This window comes from Pongo abelii, chromosome 5, assembly GCF_028885655.2.
Source record: "Pongo abelii isolate AG06213 chromosome 5, NHGRI_mPonAbe1-v2.0_pri, whole genome shotgun sequence".
NCBI lineage: Eukaryota > Metazoa > Chordata > Mammalia > Primates > Hominidae > Pongo > Pongo abelii.
Genome location: NC_071990.2, coordinates 42,541,342 through 42,556,441, shown reverse-complemented (window position 1 = coordinate 42,556,441; position 15,100 = coordinate 42,541,342). Strand labels below are relative to the sequence as shown.

Below are 15,100 nucleotides of genomic sequence, written 5' to 3'. Positions count from 1 at the left end.
TCTAGGAACATTTGTGTGCAAGTTTCTGTTGGAGTACCCATTTTCAGTGATGTGGGGTATATACCTAGAAGCAGAATTCCTGGGTCACATGGTAATTCAATGTTTAAATGTGTTGAGAAAACGCCTGAACTGCCCTCCACAGTGGCTACACCATTTTCCATCCCTACTGGCAATGCATAGGGTGCCAGTGTCTCCATTTCCAGGTCAACACTTGTGATTTTGTGTTTTTGGTTATGGCCAACCTGGTGGGTATGAAGGGAAGCTTCATTCTTCACAAGTCCCCAGGATGGTTCGTGTAGACCTGAAAGTTGGAGAACCACTGCTTTGATGAGAGCTCCTCTTTCAGTGAGTTCAGTCAGAGTCTACTGCTGCCAGGTTCTGGGACTCCCTGCAGCAGTGCCTTTGTTGGGCTGGGGAAGCCCATCAGGGAATTGGAATTGTTACTTCGTGTGCTGTTGCAATAGCGATTGGATCTTTTTTATTTGTTTTTTTTTTTCATACATTTACCCTCTCCCCTTTAGTAAGCACAACTGAGTAGAAAGGAACAGTTTGCCGTTGACTTGTCCTGGGAAAGCCAGATCAGCACAGATGATCCACCCCCTGGTGTCCCCTGGGTGAGTTTCCGCAAAGCGCCTCTGCTTGTCCATCTGAGGCTGGCCTGGAGGGCCCGTTCCAACATGAAATGGCCTTGAACTCTCCTGTTTTAATAAAATTTAATGTGGAGTTTGGTATTCTACTGTGTAATATAGAGCTGGGCCTGTTTTAATTAAAAATTAAAGGATTTTACTCCAAATATTTAAGTGTATTCAGAAACACATCAAGTTAATCCTGTGGCCCTTAGGATGAAGGTGATAAACCTGAGTAAAGGGACAGAGGAGTGTCAGGGGAGGAGGCCATGTGGGGAGCACTTAATGAAAGGAATAGTATTCCTCTTTAACAATGAGGGTTTTGTTTTCTTCTTCTGGAATTTCCTCAAAATTAATCTCTAGGGTGGAACACAACATTTAAGTGATACATTGTATACACAAGCAAAGGGAGCAAGGTCCTACTATTCATATAACTGCCTGCACCACTTCAAAATTGTTCTAGGACATAAGCCAAGGTCCTCTTCTTCAAGTCGGCGGTCTTAGCCTTGGCCACATATCACAACCACCTGGCGAGCTTTACACGCTCTTGTTTAACAGGGTGTTCAACAAGAGCCCAGGTGAAACCCAGGCATCCCTGGTTTCTAAAGCTGCAGGTGATTCTGATGTGCAATCAGGATTGACTGCTGTGCCAGGCCATTAGACACAGCGGTGAAAAAAACGGACCTAGCCCATGCCCTGATAGAGCTTACAGTCTGACTGGGGAGACCAACTCGTTAATCACATGATTGATTAATTACAACTGTGATAAATGCTCTTGCCCAGTTAAATTTCAGAGGGTTGGAGACAACTTCCCAAAGCTATAGCCTGACAGATGAGTAGATGCTAATGAGAGGAGAGCTGGGAAAAGGGCATCCCAGACAGAGGGACTGGCATGTGCAAAGGCCCTGGGGTAGAAAAGAGCTTGGTGTGTCTGAGGACTTGAAAGACAAGCTGGTTGGCGCTGTGAGCAAGGAGGGTGGGCAGCCTGAGGTTGGGGAGCAGATGGTAGCCTGTCACCCATGTTGGCCTGTGGTGAGTCCACCTGACATGCTGTCAGTGTTTGAGCTGCTCTGATATTGGTATGAAAGGCCCAAGCTTCTGTGCTCTGGAATGAGCAGATACATGAGGGCCTGATTAAGTGATCTGCCTATATCCCATCATGGTCTGGGCAGGATCCCCTTCCTCCAGTGCATGAAAATTATTCTTTACTCAGCCTCCATGGAGAAAGAGGAAAGGCATCAAAAGAAGGGAGAGATTGGCCGGGCGTGTTGGCTCACACCTGTAATCCCAGCACTTTGAGAGGCTGAGGCAAGTGGATCATTTGAGGTCAGGAGTTCGAGACCAGACTGGCCAATATGGCAAAACCTCCTCTCTATTAAAAATACAAAAATTAGCTGGGCATGGTGGCGCATGCCTGTAATCCCAGCTACTCGAGAAGCTAGGGCAGGAGAATTGCTTGAACCTGGGAGACAGAGGTTGCAGTGAGCCGAGATCACGCCACTGCACTCCAGCCTGGGAGACAGAGTGAGACTTTGTCTCAAAAAAAAAAAAGGAGAGATGTTTGGAGAGAGAATGGGAGTTTTCCTCACGTCTGAAAAGTTTCTGGGCCTCACTTGAAAATTACATCTCCTTCTGGCATCTCCACATAGAACTCATTTGACAGAACTGTGGGTCCCTAGGTGACTGAAGCCTGGGATCTCATTGCAGTGATTCCTCTCTGCACTGTTTCTCAGATGCTCTGTAGAGCCTGTCTCACATTTAATTCCTCCTCCTCCCCATTTTCCTCCATCTCCCTTCCCCTGTTCCTTTTTCTTCTTTTTAAAATCTGTGCCAATTTCTAATGAATTGTGGGTGGCACGGAGGGAATTCTTCACACTTCATTTGGTCCTGCTTCATAGTTTATATCCTGTGTCCCTCCCTTCCCCTAGCTGAAACCCCCATCCCTGGTCTGGTAGACGTGAGCTGTTCTTTTCCTTTCAACGGCCTTGTGGCTGCAGAGAACCCCTCTTTGATTTGGGCTTTTAGATACTCATTTAAAGTGCTTGTTTCTGTGTATTAATTTCTTCCTTCCCTAAGACTCCTAATCTTCACTCTCCCTTAACTCTGACAGCAGTGTGGCGTGTGAGGTGGCATTTGTCACCCCCATTGTACAGAAGGGAAACTGAGGTTCTGATAGGAGTGTGGGGCTGTGGGAAGATTCCGGCCTTGCTTGGTGGCATGATGGATATGACAGGTCCTTGGAAAGTCACACAACCCTCCAGGGCTGCCTCTTTACTGGTCATATGGGAAGGAGATAAGATTTCTACTCCTGTAAGGAGGTAGGGTGATGGGGTAAAGAGGATGGGATTTGGCCCTTAAAGCTCTGGCTTCACCACTCAGTTCTGTGGCCTTGGGCAAGGCATCAGACCTCGGCTTCCTCACTTGTAGAATGGTGATCCCTACAGCACCTCAGCAGGATGGTTGTAAATACTAGAGGCACTGTCTGGGAAGTCCTAGCAACGTGCCTGGTCTGAATGGGATACAGTAGCTGTTCTTTGGCCTTTGGGATATAGTAGCTGTTCATCTCCCTTGCCATCTGGGATTCGGCTGTTTGTCCAAGAGGACCCCAATCATATGGTGGAGCTGGAATTAGAACTAGAACCCAGGTCTGCTGGCTTCAGGCCTTCAGCTCCTGGGAGGAGCTATCTGTAAGCACCCTGGTTTTGTGAGCTGGATAATTCTTGCTGTGGGTAGGCCTTTCTGTACATGGTAGAATGGTAGTTCTCAACTGGGAGTGATTTTGCAAGAGACACTTGGCAATGTCTGGAGAGTTTTTTCATTGTCTCAGCTTGGGAGGTTCTACTGACTTCTAAGGGGTAGGGGCCAGGTATCTGGATTGTTCTGGGATCTCTCAGCACAGTGGTTGGGGACCTTTCAAGGCACAGACCAAGAACCAGCAAGTCATCAGGACCCCTGGTCAGCAATAGCTGACTCTGAGCCCTTGCAAAGCTGCCCTGCAGCGTCAGCACCGGCAGGGAAATCCTTGTGGATTCTTGTGGATATTCACATAGAGGGAGGGGCATGATTATCCCCACTCACTGGATATAGTGCTAGCAACAGCTGCCACTTATCCAGGGCCTATTAGTAGCAGGGGCAGCGTGCTCAGTGAGGGACCTACGCTCTCACTGATCTCCCTATTCAGCAAGGAAGACACTGCTAACCTCATTTCACAGAAGTGGGACAAAGTCATACGGCTAGTGAGGGGCAGGGCCAGACCTAGGGCAGAGCCTAGGTCTCCTTAGCTCCAAAGCTCACATGCTATGCATGAAACTGCATGACCTTTCTTAGAAAGTAACACCTCCGTGAGGCTTCTCCAGCAATCATTTTAATAGAATGCTTATCCACATCCCTATGTCAGCATTGGCCACCTAATTTTGCCACCAGCCAAACTGAATTTACCACTGTTGCAGAAAATAAGTAGATAAGAATCTTAAAACTTATCATACATTGGGAGGGAGGGCAACGGTGCCCCTATTTTGGATGTCTCATGCCAGTTTGGGAAGAGGGAGAATTTAGCAGTTAGGCACAATATGTTCCTGATTTGCCCTAGAAAACTTCTTGGGTGCTTTTGGAAAAACCTGTACATCTTCTTTTTTTTTTTTTTTAATGAGACAGTGTCTCCCTCTGTCACCCAGGCTGGAGTGCAGTAGTGCGATCTCTGCTCACTGCAGCTTCCACCTCCCAGATTCAAGTGATCCTCTCAACTAGCTGGGACTACAAACACAAACCACCACACCTGGCTAATTTTTGTATTTTTTTTGTAGAGATGTGGTTTCACTATGTTGCCCAGGTTTTGTCTCAAACTCCTGGGCTCAAGCAATCCACCTGCCTTGGCCTCCCAAAATGCTGGGATTACAGGTGTGACCCACTGTGCGCAGCCAATCCTGTACATCTTTAATGTCTGTCTTGAATACCACAGTGATTGGAGCACAGTGTGAGGTTAAGAAACAGTGTAATCCTGATCAAGAGCCTTCTCTCCTAATTAGAGTACGCCATGCTCCGTCCTGTCCCAGGACCTTTGCACAGGCTAATCCGTGTACCAGCAGCACCCTTGCTCTCTATCTTTCCCCTGCTGCCCTCCCTACTTTGCTTCAGTAATTTATTCTTAGGGCTCATTTTAAAGACTGATTGCTTAGGAAAGCACTTCTGCCCCATGTCCATGCTAGTCCATCTTCTGGCATATGCTATTATGCATTAGCTATGCTTCTTTAGGGGACCACTATTATAGTTATCTCTAGTTTGTTAATGTTGGTTTCCTTCTTGCACTTGATTGTAAGCTCCGTGAAGGTAGGGAACGCATTGGTCTCACTCAGCTGTTGTATGCCAAGTGCCTTGCATTTGCCTAGTACATACTAGGCACCAGCCAACACTGGGTAGGTGAATGGATGGTTGGATGAATGGATTGAGCTAGTTAATTTCATTTCCTTTCCCTTAACTCCAGCCAATAATGTCTTAGGAAATTGTAATTATCTGTTTATATGTCTCTCTTGAGCCTCTTTGAAGAAGAACCTATCTTTAGAAGCCCTGAGTCTAGCTCCATGCCTGACATATAGTAGATGGCTAATAAAAGTTGACCATATGGTTATCTAAGACAAACTCTTGCCCATAAGACAAGCAGTTCCAAGAACTCATGTTCCTGCAGAGAGGACCCTAGAGTGTTGTTTTCACACATAGAGGGTAAGGATGGTGAATTTATTCACAGAAACGGAATGAAGTGCATTCCTGCTTCCCACCCGTGCCATGCTTAGCTCCTTGGTAAGGTCTGCTATTCAGGTTGCCAGTTACTGTACTGACTTATTTGTACATAAACAGTTATTCCCCATAACCTTCCCTTTGCCAACATTCAGAGATAATGATATACAATCTTTGTAACATTACAGATGTTGCTTCAAAAACACTCTGTTGCTATAGGAATGTTTGTGATGTGCTTATCGCTAGAATTTCATGAGCAACAAACTCCAAAATTGCAGATGATTTAACATTTGAAGCAGGGAGTGAGAGTGTATGTGTGTTTGCATTTAAAAAAACAAAACAAACAAGGCTTTGAAAAAGGAAGTTTTCTTCTGCAGAGTTATCTTCTTCTGAAGCTTAAAATAAGAACTACTTAAAAGCAGCGAATTTAGAAGAATGAGCACTTTCTCTTAAACATTCAAATGGGTGAAAATGACTTGTAATGCCTCCCTCAAGTATTAAGGAAATAGGCAGTTAAAGGTTTTTTTTGGAGCTAGCTGTCACAGACAAAGGATTTCTCATTATAAAAAAAAATCATTTTATAGCATTAAATAGTAGGAATGCATACCAGCAGCCCTTTTGACATTTTGAAAATGATTTATTTTCTGAAATGTCCCAGTCCATTTTAATAGATGACTCTTTGTTCTTCTCATTCAGGAAGGGAGCTTCAGGCGGGGTTGCCATAGTTAGGGTTGGGAAGTTCAGGGTGGAGGCAGACAGGGCTCCGGGAACAGCTTTCCATGAGCCTCACACTTTGTTACCTGAACACAGCAGGTGGGTGCCACCACCTATCTCCAAACAGCATGGAGCCACACTTTCCCAAAGCTCCTGCTGTGGTTCTCCTTCCCAAAGAGAGACTCTCTGAACTAACTTTTTATAGTCCAGAGAGTGAATTTGAAATCATTTTTCTTTCTAGCCTCCCTCTCTGAACATATCAGCTAGACATCTTAGGAAAGGTGTGCAATGTGGAAGTCTCTACTATAGCAACGCTACTACTCAGCTGTGGCTCGGGAGTGGTGCTCTCTGCAAACTCTTTAGCGGTCCATGAGATAAGTTCAGAAATTGAGTCCGTGCTTAGTAACTTTCATGCCGATTTGACAGAATAATCTGTTGAATCAAAGAACTTAAAAGTGAGCTTGCACTTTGTATCAGTATCTTTTCATTTCCTTTTTCTAGCAGTTCATTTTTACTATATTTTATTAAAGTAGTCATCTCTAATGGTGTGGAAATTTTTTTAAAAACTGGTCCTTCGGCTGGGCACGGTGGCTCACGCCTGTAGTCCCAGCACTTTGGGAGGCCGAGGCGGGCAGATCATGAGGTCAGGAGTGCAAGACCAGCCTGGCCAACATGGTGAAACCCCGTCTCTACTAAAAATACAAAAATTAGCCATGTTTGGTGGTGGGCACCTATAATCCCAGCTACTTGGGAGGCTGAGGCAGGAGAATTGCTTGAACCTGGGAGGCGGAAGTTGCAGTGAGCCAAGATCACACCATTGCACTCCAGCCTGGGCAACAGAACGAGACTGTCTCAGAAAAAAACAAAACAAAACAAAACAAAACAAACTGATTCTTCATGACAAATAACTTGAAAAGCTGTATGCCAAGGCACCTGTAAGCTGCTGTAGCTCCCCCATGAGGAAAGTCAGCTGTTCAATGGATTTGGGGAATCACAGCACTTAGCAACTGATATTATAATGAAACTCAGATCTCTCTCTGTCTCTCTATATCTCTCTGTGTCTCTCTCTGTCTCTCTCTCTCTGTCTCTCTCTCTCTGTTTCCTAAGTGCAGAGACTGCATCCAGTTCATCTCCATGGCCTCATTCCTCAGTGCCCTGCCTGGCACATTGCAGGCCTTTGGAAACGTTTGTTGAATGCATGCCTGTCTGCTTCCTCATTACCTAAGAGTAGGTGAGGACAGCCTCAGGAATTTCCCTGGGATTTCTGGTAGTGCCTTCTGCAGGATGGTGATGAAGAGCTAGGAGCAAATGATGAGGAAATGACCTTTCCTTCTTCTTTTCCCCACAGGACCAGGCCTCCTCTTCCCACCTGTCCAGCAGCATGAAAGCAGCATGATTGGCCGACCGCAGGAGAAGCCCCCAGAACCAGGCCCCCAACTCAGCCATCTGCGGAGGTCAAGGTGAGCTTGCTTTCCTTCTTCTGGAAGGCTGAGGAATTGTCATTTTAACGCATTCTGTATGCATTTGTAATCCCTTGCTATGTGCTAAAAGAATGAGGTTTCCTGGGATGAGGGTAGACTTAGAAAGTGCGTGTCAGCCTTACAGATTAAAGCGTGCTCATTTTGGTTAAAGGAGAGGCTGATATGGAGCAGAAAGGACTGAGTTGAGTGTCTGGAATGGAGCTTTTCTTATTCTTCCACTACCTCCTGAATCTGGGACCTTGGACAGGTCTTACAGGATGGGGTATCCAGGGAATTTTGAATGAAAAAATCTCTTGAGACAGGATAGAATGGGAAAGATTACTCAGTCCACGACCTGAGAGTCCCAGTACCTGCCAGACAGACTTCTGTCCCACACAGAGTCATAAGGGGCCTTAGATGATCAGTCAGGCCAGTTTCCAGCCAGTGTTGGACAGTTAGTTGTTAGTTCTGTCTGCTGGTCTCTGCTCTGCCATTAGGAACCACAAAGACTTGGCTTTCAAAGACTCTTCCACATGACTGTCTCATTGGGTTTGAAGATTTGAAGATTTGGCTGTCATGACTCCGTCTTTCTTTTTTTGGTATAAATTCTCCCTAGAGACTGGTGCCAGTCACCTTGTCCTCTCTTCCCCTCCGTGTTGGAAAGGGCTTTAGTTACCTCCAGCGTCTGCCTTGCTGGTTGCTCATGCAACCTGCACCATCTTCAGTAGAGAATCATTCATTCACCATTCGTTCTTCAGTGGCTATTTACAGCCTGCTTTGTGACAGGCACTGTGCTAGACTCTGGAGATATATCAGTGAAGAAGAAAGACAGGGTCTCTGTCTTTTAAGACAAAATAGGTTTAGATCCTTAGAGAGAGTTTGAAATATGCATTGAACTACTTCCGTGTGCTCCTTTTTTACATTTTTATCTCTGCAACTTTTTTTCTTAAATGTCCCATAAATGCTTCAAAAAACATCTTTAAATATTGGATATAGTTTTCCATATACCATCATTGAAAAATAAGTTAGCTTATTGTGCAGCTCAAATCATCTATAATATATTCTTTTCTGATTTTGTCTGATTATCTATCAATTATTGAGAGAGGTGTGTTAAAGCCTCCCACTGGATTTGTCAGTTGCTCCTTGCGATGCTGAAATTTTTGCTTTATATGTTTTGAGGCAATGCTGTTTGGTGCATAGATGTTTAGAACTGGTGTATTTTATTGATGAATTGGGATTTATTTCTACCATCTTTATATGCGTTTAATTTTTTCTGCTCTTTCTTTTAGGTTGAGGTATTTTCCCCCCTCATTTCATTTTTCATCTTCTTATTTGGAACTTACACACTCTATGTCTGTTATTTCTGGGGTTACCCAACTAGCTACCTGGATAGACAATAGATAGATAGATAGATAGATAGATAGATAGATAGATAGATAGATAGATAGATAGAAAAAACAGACTCTATGTGTGTTTTTTCAGGGGTTATCCAGCTAGCTAGATATATATATGTAGATAGATAGATAGATAGATAATTTTTAGAGACAGGGTCTTGCTCTCTTGCCCAGGCTAGCTTCAAACTCCTGGGCTCAAATGATACTCTCACGTCTGCCTCCAGAGTAGCTACCTTAGCTTTTGTTTGTTTGTTTGTTGTTTTGTTTTGTTTTTGAGACGGAATCTCTCTCTGTCTCCCAGTCTGAAATACAGTGACACAATCTTGGCTCACTGAAACCTGCACCTCCTGGGCTCAAGCAATTCTCCTGCCTCAGTCTCCTGAGTAGCTGGGACTACAGGCGTCCGCTACCACGCCTGGCTAATTTTTGTATTTTTAGTAGAGATGGGATTTCACCATGTTGGCCAGGCTGGTCTCAAATTCCTGACCTCAGGTGATCCGCCTGTCTCAGCCTCCCAAAGTGCTGGGATTACACGCATAAGCCACCGTGCCCCACCAATTTTTGTATTTTAAGTAGAAACAGGGTTTTACCCTGTTGGCCAGGCTGGTCTCGAACTCCTGACCTCCAGTGATCTACCCGCTTCAGCCTCCCAAAGTGCTGGCATTACAGGCATCAGCCACCGCCCTCAACCTATTTTACATTTTCATCTCTTTGTCTCTCTGTGCTGAACTCTGAATAATTGATTCAAGTCTATCTTCTGGCTTGGGGAATAGCTCATGCCTGTAATCCCAGCACTTTGGGAGTCCGAGGTGGGTGGATCACCTGAAGTCAGAAGTTCAAGACCAGCCTGGCCAACATGGTGAAACCCCATCTCTACTAAAAATTAAAAAATTAGCCAGATGTGGTGGCACGCAGCTGTAATCCCAGCTACTCTGGAGGCTGAGGCACAAGAATCACTTGAACCCTGGAGGTGGAGGTTGCTGTGAGCCGAGATCACACCACTGCACTCCAGCCTGGGCAACAGAGCCAGACTTTGTCTCAAAAACAAAAACAAACAAACAAAAAAAACTATCTTCTATTTAACTAATTTATTATGTGTCTTAAATGCTGTTTAACCCATTCATTGGATTTTTTCTTTTTGCTTTATTTGTCATTTCTAGAAGTTCTGCTTGGTGTTTTTTCTGGTCTCTCATTTCTTGCTCATATTTGAAGATGTTTATTTCTTTAAAATATTAAATTTGCCATTTAGAAATTTTATAATTTTGTGTCTTGTAATTCCCAAATCTGAAGTTCTTGCAGGTCTGGTTCTGCCACTTGTTGTTTCTGCTGGCTGGTATTCATAATGCCTTGTTTCCTGTGAATTGCTCATTTTTTCTTGGCGCTTTATCTTTGGGAATTATCTGAGGTGTGGATTGAGTTGTCTTTTCCAGAGAGGATTTGGTTAACTTCTGCTGGTTGTCTGGTGGGCATTACCAACAAAAATCACTTTAAATTAATTTTCTAGTTAAGGCTTTTCTGGCTACCCAAGTAATATAATTCAGGCTACAAACCTGTGTGAAGTCCAGCTATGGTTACACATTTTCAGGAGAGAGCTTTTCCCCCCATTCTGCTCAGCCCAAGGTCCAGTTTTCTTGCAGTCTCTGTGTTCTGCATTTACTTCTCATTCACCAAGTCGAATGAATTTTGTGGAGTGGAACCATTTGAAGTCCCAACTTTGTGGAGGGGTCTCCCTAGGCTCTTAACCCTGTGCTGCTGTCATTGGGAAACTTAGAATCTCCAGGTTTCAGCAGAAACCCTCAGGGCAAAAGCCAGCTTTGATGCCAGCTCACCTTCCAAGGTTCCTGCTTTGGGTTTGTTTTGGTCTTTTCATTTGTACTATCTCAGCAATGTGTATTCAGTCTTTATATCTAAAATTGTATCCAGCATATTAGTTCTTTCCATTAGGAGTGGCAAGTAAGGTATCTGGTCTGCCATATTGCCAAAAGTATATCTTTTTCTTCTCCACAATAGTCAGGAGGGCAGGAATTTCTATTTCTTCACAGAAGAGTGACCTGAAGCTCAGAGAGGGTATAGCCATAGGCCTAGCAGGTGAAAGGCTGGGAGAGAATATGTCCCTCTCCTTTCCTCTCCCCACCTTCCTTCTCCCCAAGATAACTGTTGACCATTGGCGAGGACAAACTTTAATCCCACAAAGAATATGAGTTGCTACCAAAATGTTTTAACTAGCTGAACAGCTTTGTACAATTTGTTTATGAATCTTTTGTTTATCTTCCTTGAGGGAGGAAATGGCTTCTCCATATTTTGTGGCTTGTTTGTCTGGCAGTCACCAGCAGCCCTCCTGCTTCATTCCCATTCTGCAAAAAGTCTCCTGAACCTGAAGCCAGATCCCATGGGCTTCTCATCCAGACCTTGGCTTCCTTTCCTCCTTATGCTACTCTCTCCTTCTCACCTTCTTCCCTTCCCTCTGCCTCTTCTTCCTTTTCCCCTCTCCCCATCCTTCCTGCGATTGGTTTTTCTTTTTCATGGTGGTGTGCCTTTCATTGGAGGGGAGTCTACAGAGCACAGTGGTTTGGCTTTTGGGTTTTGAGGGGCAGGGAGAAAGAGCTGAGTTTGAACCTACCTCTGCCACTTAATAGCGGAATCTCTCTCTGAGCTTCCATTTCTTCATTGGTCACATGGGGACAGTGGATAGAGCTGTTCAAGGACTTAATGAAATGATGCCTGTAGAGCTTGTAACACAGAGCTTGGACATCATCAGTGCTTGGTCAGTGGTGGTTCATATAACCATGACTGAGAACAGACCACTTCAAGGCCAGTGCTCTTGTTGGTGATGCTTTTAAATTGACAAAGCCAGTTTATAAAATGAGATGAAAATGGAGGCAGAAATCTAATGTAAATGTGGGAATCCCAGCCTCTCTATGATGTTCTTTGAACTGGGGTGTTTTTAAAAATAATCTGAGGGAAGATAGAACGTGCTGGTCTGGCCAGTGTTTGTGGAAGATGTAAACCAGGGATTCTGAAAATGGGGCCTAGACCTCCACACTCCAGATCTTGGCCCTCCCGCTGAGCTGTGCCCTGTGTCCTGGTGCCGTGGTGGGGCTGGGGCTGCGTGGACTCACTGTGGAGGTTTCCCTTGCAGGGCCCCCAGATCAAGGGATGGCATTACTGCTCTGAGGATGCATTTTTCAGCAGTGATGGGGCTGGGGGAGAATGGTTGTGAATATCCTTTAGCTCTATTCTTATAGCTGGCATGAGACTTCACTTTTCATGCCCTCTTCTAATAAATGGCTTTATATTACACCTAGACATGTGTCGTTTCCTGATTTGATATCTATCAGGCAACAAGTCTTTTTTCAAAGCCTGCTATTTATAGTGACTCTGGGCTTTGTATAGTGGACAAGTAGTATAAAAGAATGCATAAAGTTGCTGTGAATCTAAAACTACTCCAAAATTAAAGTCTGTTAATCACAAGAGGACTCTGAAACCAAAAAAAATGCATAAAGTCTAAAATATCTTCATAAGATTGTTAGGTACTCAGAGTGGATATCCAAGAGGGAAAAGCACGGTGCCCTTCAATGGTCAGGGAGGGCTTCCTGGATGAGGCTGGATGATGATTTGAGCTGGTCTTATGGGGCAGCCAAGGTGAGGCTGCTGGAGAAGGAGCCTCATGCATCCTGGGTGTAGAAGTGGTAGGAACTGGGGTTTAGAAAGCCCCACAGATGGCCTTTGTGGTCCCTCTTGGAACACCATCTCCCATTATCAAAAGCCCTCAGAAGTCCTGCGGCTAACATTTGACACCAGATTTCCCAAGTGTGTTTGACCACTCATAGCTGCTGAACATGGAGGTCTTGAATGGGTTTCCACATGCCTTCTGTCTCTCTGACTAATGCTTCAGCTCATCTGGGCTACCACCTCACTTCTGTAAAACAGGGATTGGCAACTTTAAAAGTTCAGCCTCTTGGGAGCACCAAGAAATTATTTGAAGTTCACCTCTTATCTTTTTCCGGGCATTGCCCAAATATTTAGAAGGGTGAAGGTTTCTGGGGGGACTAAGCAGGGACATTGTTAGAGTTAGGGATGGGGCTTCTTTGTTATCCCAGTCTCCCAAGATGATAGGACATTTCCAACCCAGCCGAGAGGCCAAACCTGTTTGCCTGGAGTTAAATGCCCAGCCCCACCCCGCCCCTTGTTCCCACCAGCAAACCTCAAAGTCTATTAACAGCCTCTGTCCTGGTCATGATTCATCCCTCCTGCCCCTTCTGTATTCTGGTTACTCAGAGCCGTGAGCCAAGACTGATTACTAACGCCATCCAACTGACCTTGCCCATGGAGAGTGTTACCTGGTAGATTAAACATTCTTCATCAGATGACACCTCAGGTTGAGTTCTGTTTGTCGGCTAGCTCTGTACATTGCAAGAAGGGATTGTCCTAGATGCAGATGGAGACCCTTTTCAGGACCAGGAATTCAGGGGACACATTATCTGAGGAGTTTGGGTTGCCAGGGTTATTGCGGGTATAGAGACAGGAGGTGCCCCAGGCCAAGAGCTCCTGTGCTTAAAGAGCCACATAAAAGCGGTGGAAATATGCTCTACATCAAATCTTCATGTGCTGCCCTGGAGATTGGCCATTGGCTCCTTCTCAGTGTTGGTGGAACCCTTCTAAAAATATTTCATTATTTATTATACCAGTCATATCCATTATTCTATTTTTTTAAATTGCAACATTAAGGCCGGGCGCGGTGGCTCACGCCTGTAATCCTAGCACTTTGGGAGGCTCAGGCAGGCAGATCATGAGATCGGGAGTTTGAGACCAGCCTGGCCAATGTGGTGAAACCCTGTCTCTACTAAAATACAAAAAAAAAAAATTAGCTGGGCGTGTTGGCGCACGCCTGTAATCCCAGCTACTCAGGAAGCTGAGGCAGAATTGCTTGAACCCAGGAGGCGGAGGTTGCAGTGAGCTGAGATTGCACCACTGCACTCCAGCCTAGGAGACAGAGTGAGACTCCGTCTCAAAAAAAAAAAAATTACATTATAGATAGAGCTACCGCTACTTCTTACCCCTAATTCCTACCCCTACTCACTCTCTTCCCTTTTCCAAAAGATGGCAGAACTGAGACTGCAATCCAGACATCCTGACTTCTAGCACTGTTTCCCCAAAGGGCTCAGATCCTTAGGGATCAGGTATCATTGGTGGGAAACCCTACTGTCTCAATATCCTGATATCCTGGCCCAGGATTGTTCAGTGTTCTGGGACAGGCCAGGCAGGGTCTCAGGAGGTTCGTCCAACAGAGGCTTGGAGCTCCTCGGGTCCAACTTTATTCTGCAGAAGCTGAGTCTGAGGTGCAAGAAGGGGAAGTCATTTGCCCAACCAGGTCACAGGGCACATCTCTTTTTCTGTTTGGTCCGGGTTATCTTTATATTGGGTTTGCATTTCCTGAATACACAGCAACAGGGTGGGGGGTGGGTGGAGGACAGGGGAAGTGGGCTTAAAAGAACCCCATCTGAAAATGTTTAGATTTCCTGTGACTGTCCCGTGAAGAGGGAGATAATCTGTGTTCACCGAACTAAGAGAAGAGGGAGACTTGGTTCAGGTCCAGGAGGCCAAGAGTGGAGAGAAAAAGGAGGACAACATGAGAGCTATTCAGAGAAAGCTGTGACATTTTTATGGATGAAATAGAAACAAATAGGAGTTTGTTTCTTTGCACTTCAGTGATGCCTTCTTGTTTGTATTTTTGGACAACACTCAAGCCATGTGGAGGCTCTGGCCTCGTTCTAGTAGCAGTGGTTTGTGGTCTTCGGAGGCTCTTTGGCCTGGGACCGGGCGCCTTTGGTTCTCATCTCCCTTGAATTGGCTTCTACCAGGATGTGTGATCCTTTGGAACTCTCTCTTCCTCCCTCGGCGCTTCCGTAGCTTATCTCAAGATGGAAATAAAACCTCCTGCTGGGCCTGCCTCACAGAGAAATAATGGGTATGAGAGTGTCCCCCACAAACTGTCAGGGTTAGATTGGCCTCATTTTTTCTTTTTCCATGTCTGTGACGCCAGCATGAGCTCTGAGGGAGTCAGGAGCTTCCACCAGGGAAGGCCCATGTGCCCATCAGATCAGGTGGCCACAGAGGCCACTCCAGACCCGATTTCCTGGGACAGCCCTTCCAGGCAATGTGTCCCCAGTTCCTT

General features: G+C 45.3%; 1 protein-coding gene across 26 annotated transcripts in view; it reads left to right on the top strand.

The window, feature by feature from the left end:
• The window catches only part of TRERF1 (transcriptional regulating factor 1), a 224,535-nt gene that overhangs the window by 143,745 nt on the left and 65,690 nt on the right, over window positions 1-15,100 (top strand). For all 26 annotated transcript variants that reach the window (XM_054557501.2, XM_054557499.2, XM_063724789.1 and 23 more), the window contains one exon: window positions 7,420-7,531. The gene's annotated coding sequence lies outside the window, so the exon portion shown is untranslated. The remainder of the gene's footprint in view (window positions 1-7,419; window positions 7,532-15,100) is intronic.